Genomic DNA, 7,402 nt, shown 5'->3' on the forward strand with positions numbered 1-7,402 from the left:
AGGTTGTATAAGAAATTGGTGAGACCGAATTTGGAGTATTGTATGCAGTTTTGGTCACCTAATTACAGGAAGGATATTAATAAGGTTGAAAGAGTGCAGAGAAGGTTTACAAAGATGTTGCCGGGACTTGAGCAACGGAGTTACAGAGAAAAGTTGAATAGGTTAGGACTTCCCTGGAGCGGAGGAGAATGAGCGGTGATTTGATAGAGATGTATAAAATTATGATTGGTATAGATAGAGTGAATGCAAGCAGACTTTTTCCACTGAGGCTAGGGGAGAAAACAAAAACAGAAGTCATGGGTTAAGGGTGAAGGGGGAAAAGATTAAATGGAACACAAAGAGTGGTGGGAGTGTGGAATAAGCTGCCAGATGAAGTTGTAGATGCGGGCTGACTTTTGACATTTGAGAAAATCTTGGACAGTTATATGGGTGAGACGGGTTTGGAGCGATATGGCCCAGGTGCAGATCAGTAGGCAGAAAAATGGTTCGGCACAGCCAAGAAGGGCCGAAAGGCCTGTTTCTGTGCTGTGATGTTCTAAGGTTCTATAAAATCCATTTGACACTGAAAAAGACGGGTTTGCGCAATGTAAGATACATATTTGTTGTTTTTTTGTGTGTGTGTTAGCCCCAGAAACAGGCGACAATTTCACCCTAGGCGCTGCCGCGATCGTGGGCATTGTACTGGGTTCTTTTGCCGGAGGACTGATCGGCGGAGTCTGCGCATGGTTATTCGCAAGGAAAATTGGCGGGTAAATGCCCTTTTCTCCGAATATCGCTTCTTCTTCTAATTATTGCGGGAGATCTTTATTTTGCAGAAGTGGGATATTGGAAGGTTTAACGGGAACCGATGACCGAAGCAATTTACACAAGCCGGAGCTGGAGGAAACTGGCGAGTCGGGCATTACTGGTGGGGAACATGAACCGACGGCCTTTGTGGAAGGAGATTGACTGACATCAGTGGCTGGGAAGTTGTTGGAATCTATAGTTAGGGTTGAGATTAGGGAGTTCCTGGAGGCACACGACAAGATAGGCTAAAGCCAGCATGACAAACCCTTCTGAGGAAATTACTAGCAGTGTAGACAAAGGAGATAAAGTAGATGTGGTTAATTGGATTTTCCGAAGGCCTTTAACAAGGGGCCACTCATGAGGCTGCTCACCGAGTTAAGAGCCAATGGAACTGCAGGGAAGTTACTAGTGTGGGTGGAGCATTAACTGTTCGGCAGAAAACAGAGAGCGGGAATAAAGGGATCCTATTCTGCCTGGCTGCTGATTACTAGTGGAGATCCACAGGGCTCGGTGCTAGGACCGCTACTTTTCACGATGTATGTCAATGATGTGGGCTAAGGGATTCATAGATCTGCGGCTAGGTTTGCCCTTGATACAAAGAGAGGTGGATGAACCGGTAGCGTTCAGGAAACAGAGAGCCTGCAGAGAGAGCAAGATAGTTTAGGGTAATTGGCAAAGAAGTGGCAAATGAAATATGATGTGGTAAAGTGTACGTTCATGCACTTTGTTGGAAGAAATAAACGGGCAGACTATTATTTAGATGGCGAGAGAATTCAAAATCCAGTGATGCAAATAGACTTGGGAGTCCTTGTGCGAGATACCCTAAAGGTTAACCTCCAGGTTGAGTCGGTGGTGAAGAAGGTGAATGCAATGTTTGTACTCAATTCTAGAAGTATAGAATATAAGAGCAGGGATGTGATGTTGAGGCTCTATAAGGCATTCGTGAGACCACACTGGGAGCATTGTGTGCAGTCTTGGGCTCCTTATTTTTATAAAGGGTGTACTGACATTGGAGAGGGTTCAGAGAGTATTCACGAGAATGATTCCAGGAATGAAAGGGTTACCGTTTGAGGAAGGTCTGGGCTGCATTCCCTGGAGTTCAGGGGAATGAGGGGGGATCTCATAGAAACATTCCGAATGTTGAAAGGCCTGAACAGTTTAGATATGGCAAAGTTATTTCCCATGGTAGGGGAGTCTAGGACAAGAGGGCACGACTTCAGAATTAAGCACGTCCTTTTAGATCCGGGATGCGGAGAAATTACTTTCACCAAGGGGGATAAATCTGTGGAATTTGTTGCCACGAGCGGCCGTGGAGGCCAAGTCATTGGGTGCATTTAAGACAGAGATGGACAGGTTCTTGATTAACCAGGGTATCAAGGGGTATCGGGTGAAAGCAGGGGACATGGGACGACTTGAAGAATTGGATCAGCCCAGGGTTAAATTGCGGAACAGACTCGCTGAGCCGAATGGCCCACTTCTGCTCCTATCTCTTATGGTCTTACAGTCTTTCGGTGGGATGAACGAGGCTGAAAGATATTGATAAAGGACAGTGTTGTAAACGGGAACAGGATCAGGGGAACAAGAGTTTATCTTCCCAAGGACATGTTAAATTGATCAGCACTTCCGGAATTATCCCACAGATCAGGGGTCACTTGTGGTCAGAATCAGCATTGAGCTTTCCCCCTGAAATGGGAACATTTGTTTGAAAGACACTTTCCCCTGGAAAACGGTGATCCAATTGGCCAAAGCAATTCTTTCTCTGTGAAACCCATTGTGGTCACTGTTGTTGCGATCGAGCAGGCCTGGAACCGGGCACCCGATAACCGGGACAGTATCAAGGAGTAACCAGGCAGAATGCAATGGAATGATTGGAGCCGTTTTCACTCTGTGTATCAGCGCAGGAAAGTCAACTCCTCCGGAATTCATGTTTTGAACATTGTTTCTGTTCATTCAGGATCAAAGATCCCCCACAATCCCAATACGACACGAGCATCGATTCCGGACGGAACAGTGAGTGAATTGCATTTCATATGTTCTGTTACTGGGCCCCTGGAAATCTCAGCACTTCATTTAGATATGGGAGTTCCTAGTGCACAGAATCTGCAGGGTTTCATCCGAGAGAATGGTGACGAATAATGTCGCTTGGGTTGTTGGGTTGTCCGGTTAAATAAGTGGACATTTTCAACACAGGATTACAATATCATTGGCGGGGCGGTATGGTATTTTCCTTTCTGTAGCTGACCTAAATTATTGGCCGTCTATACAGGGAGTGACCGGTTTCTGGCGTTTGTGGGAATGTAGTTCGTGCTGTCGCTGGCATTTTGTTTTGTGGCCGGATTGACATCCGCTGTATGAACAACGGCCCATGATGCTCTTCACCGCTGTGACGTATCTGTACTGTTCCCGCAGGCACCGTGGATACAAACACCGTGAACTCATCGGGAACCTATGAAAACCTCTCAAGGGATGAACAGGTTGGATCTTTGTATTATGTTTATGATCTCAGTCATTGTTTCAAAGATAAGAAGATAAGTAATGTGATGGGTCGCGTCCGAGCAGCAATGAACGGGAAGATTGATACACTCGGGGTTTACACGTGGAGAGACAGAATACAATTGTCGAGCGCAAGGTTAAAAGTCACAATAGAAATCTCTAATTTCTCTTTTCAGGGCGCAAGGCACAATGCACAAGATGGAAACTCCACTTACACGGTGAGGGAATTATTTGCGTCTCTCCCTTTTTGAAGTAATTGTTTCCACTTCACACAGTAAGAAACAGACCCTGAAGTGAGACATTCGACAGCGAGAATGACGTCGAAGAGGCGGCAATGTGGGCCGCAGAAATGGCGGATGAACTCATGAAGTATCATGTGTTAGTCTGGACTGTGGAGCACAACCTGGTCCCTCTGTCCCACGGTCTTTCCGAGCCGATTTGTTACATGTGTCCACGTCCTTTTCGGAGTTCTTTCAATTCTCCTCCCTCACAGACTGCGTTTGTTATTAACTTTTGCTAATCACAATGATTTATTTCCGTTTAACAGGGACTGGTTCTGGGGGATCGATCTGTTTACAGTGATCTGAAGAGGTAAGTGAGCAGAACACGAGGTTGTCGATGAAAAATGTGACTTGCAAAGGGAACATGTCCATTATTGCCAAGCCGATGAGTTGAGCAGAGCCCCGGCTGTGCGTGCTGCCAAGTTACCCAGTGATTAACAGATGAGAGACATGTAACACTGTGGGACTGGGGTCAGTCGTCGGCGGGCAGCAAACATTGTTATTCAGAGGAATAATGGTCCTGGGCCTGTGGCCTTGCGAAACAGATAAATTGTCTGCAAATTCTCTTTGACACCGAATAAGTAAATATCGCCCGTATTTGATCTCACCATCTTTATTTCCTTCCAGTTGCCGAGAGAGCCAACATGAATTGTTTACTTATTCCGTCAGATGACGTCACTGTTGAATAGAAGAGGACGGTTGGCCGGGAATTCACACATGAGAAGGACAACCATCGTGGAAGAAGCCACCGTGCCACACGTCTCTTACTTTTTATATACGACCGTTATCCGTGTCTCCGGCATCTCTCTCTCGAGTGTCACATCTTCACTCCGAGACATCACTGAAGGGTGTGACACATTTTTTTATCGTAGCGGCTTAGTTCTCTCACTTCAACCTAGACTCCTCCAGCCCATGATAGGCAGCCTCACGCTTTCACCAACCTTTGCCCTCTCAACTTTGCTCTGCGTTACGATCTCAATAAACTCATTGTCCACATTATAGGCGGTTCAGTTTCTAAAGACATGTTTCGCACAGATCTGAAAAGTAGCAGTGTGTGACCCTCAACCTTCAGACTAGCCTCGATTTTCTCTTGTCCGGGAGACTGGTGCAGTGGCTGAAACGGTCACGTGACAATAATTCCAATGATTCCGCCCTTCCCGTCCCGGCTCTTCGTATCAGCAAGTTATAAGAATTAGCTCACTGAATACTGAGCGATATGATGTGAGTCTCGTCTTATCCAGCAAACAGATTTTTATCCGTGACATCCAGCCCTATTTGTTTTGGGATCATTCTCCAATGTTAAAAAGTTTCAAAGGTAGAATCTAATGTCAAAAAATCGTATACTTGTATACGGCCGATTGGAACACGCCTTCTGATACATAATGCATAGCTATTGCTCTCTGTATATTCAACTTTCTCATCCACGATTTCACCGCTGAATGATTTAATTGTTTCCCAACACTCACCAATTCCGCCTTCCCGGCACCTTCTAATGACCCCGAAGTCGGGTTCTTTAGAAATTTGTCTATTTCCATCTTTTCTGGTTTCCCGCCTGGTTATCCACGCAACTAGATCAGTTAAGGGACTTTTATCCCGATTCACTGGCACCCAAATTTATTTATCAATCCCGGACGAGCCCCCAATTTGTTAGTACCCCGTAACTGTGTGTCTAACCAGCAGAGAAAGAAGAATTTGTTGGAGTCTGGTGGTACTATACTGAAGGTGTTTGTTAATAAAAAATAAGCAAAAAAACCATATCAATAATGCAAATAAACATATAAAACAAGTTAACAGTAATAAAGCTAAAAGTGTAGGAATAATAATAATCAATAATAAACAAGCTATCGATGTCTAGCGGTAAATAAATTGTCATAGAAAAGTATAAAGTTCAGTTCAGTTCATGAGTGCTTATGTCGTTATGGTTGTTGTATTGTAATCGTTGGAGAGAGAGAGAGAGAGAGAGAGAGAGAGAGAGAGAGAGAGAGAGAGAGAGAGAGAGAGAGAGAGAGAGAGAGAGAGAGAGAGAGAGAGCGCGCGGGCGGGATGTAACAGCTACAGTCCGGCAAACCTTCAAACCTTATTTTGCTTTCTTAATCTGTCGGATCGGTGTGGTCATTCAGTTGTGACCTCTTCGTCCTTCTGCTAGACCGTTCTTCTGTGATAGACTTGTCACTCTGGCATGTGTGGACACACACACAAGTCCCCACCGGCCCTGCTTTGACACTGTGAGCTTTACTGACCGATCTCCTGGTTCGGTCTCAGGTGCCCCCACCTTTCCTGTGAGTTCCAACACTCAATCAGTGTCCACTGGTGTGTCTCCTGGTGTGTCTGAAGGGTGTCTCTCCAGACCTGACTTTTATCCCTACTCACCGGGTCTCAGCTCTCAATCAAATTTGAATGACTGTGTCCACCAAACCAGCACACTCCAGCTGTCCACTGAGGAATGTTAATGAGCAAAATGGTAGAAGATAAATAACCCTCGCAGAAGTCATAATATAGTAAATCAACAAGTCTCTCTCCCCTCTCCTATCTTTAACAGATGTTCTTGCATAAGCGGGAAACTTTCCCGTGTATTTTGCTGCGTTAATTTTACCCGCTACCTTCACAAGCCCTCCAGGGCCTGCTGCAGTGAAGCATCCCCACAGCATGACGCAGCCACCACCATGCTTCACGGTAGGGATGGTGTGTTTTTGATGATATGTCTTGTTTGGCTTCGGCCAAGCGTAGGATTTTGTCTGATGGCCGAAAAGGCTTATTCTGGTTTCATCAGATCAGAGAAACATCTTCCAGCTGACATCAGCGTTTCCCACATGCCTCCTGGCAATCTCCAGCCGAGATTCCATGTGGGTTCCTGTCAACAGCGGCTTTCTCTTTGCCAGCCTCCCATAAAGCTGCGACCGGTGAGGCACCCGGGCAACCGTTGTTGTGTGCCCAGTCCCTCCCATCCCGGATACCGGAGCTTGTAACTCCTCCAGAGTTGTCATGGGTCTCTTGGTGGCCTCTCTCACTCGTCCCCCTCTGGCATGGTCACTCAGTGTTTGCGAGCAGCCCGCTCTAAGCAGATTTACAGCTGTGCCATATTCTTTCCATTTCTTAATGATTGGCTTCATTGTCCTTCAAGAAGTATTCAGTGACATGGACGTTTTCATGCTTCAATCTCCTGACTGGTGATTGTCAATCACCTTTCCAGGTGTTGCTTGGAGTGTTCCTTTGTGTTCATGGTGTAGTTTTTGCCGGGATCCTGATCTGCAGCAGCCGGAATTTCCAGATACAGATACAATTGATTTTACCAGAATCAATTGAAACACTTTTCACTGAACAGGGTGATCTCAAATTAACTAATCATGTGACTTCAAAAACCAATTGGCTGCACCTGTGATGATTGATGGTGGGAAAGTACTGAATATTTATGAAATGAATTATTTTGTGCTTTATATTGGTAACTAATTCAGATCACCTTACAGGGGTTTGTTTTCACTTTGATACGAAAGAGTCTTTTTCTGTTGATCCGTATCATGACAGACGAGTTCAATCCGCTGTGATTGAACGTTGTACAGCAATAAAAGATGAAACTCCTCAAAGGCGGGTGAATTCTTTTTACAGACACTGCTGTTAGTCAATTATACGTTTTTTTTTCTCATCAGATAGAATTGATCCTGTAGCAATTCATCGTCAAAGGCACATCGTCCCTTACCAGCCTGGGTTTTTTTTTGAGGATGTAACTAAACAGATTGATGAAGGAAGAACAGTAGATGTAGTATTTCACCAAGGCATTTGATAAGGGACCACTTGCAAGGCCTATTGGGAACGTAAGGGTGCAGCGGATCCAAGGGGACATTACT

The 7,402-nt window shown here is 45.3% G+C and overlaps 1 long non-coding RNA gene across 1 annotated transcript; it reads left to right on the top strand.

The window, feature by feature from the left end:
• Window positions 1–694: 694 nt before the first annotated feature.
• Window positions 695–4,815, top strand: LOC132386116 (uncharacterized). Its single transcript, XR_009509406.1, has 4 exons — window positions 695–749; window positions 3,456–3,497; window positions 3,827–3,870; window positions 4,188–4,815. It is a non-coding gene; the product is annotated as an uncharacterized LOC132386116 (long non-coding RNA).
• Window positions 4,816–7,402: the final 2,587 nt, after the last annotated feature.

Source organism: Hypanus sabinus, unplaced genomic scaffold (assembly GCF_030144855.1).
Source record: "Hypanus sabinus isolate sHypSab1 unplaced genomic scaffold, sHypSab1.hap1 scaffold_1001, whole genome shotgun sequence".
NCBI lineage: Eukaryota > Metazoa > Chordata > Chondrichthyes > Myliobatiformes > Dasyatidae > Hypanus > Hypanus sabinus.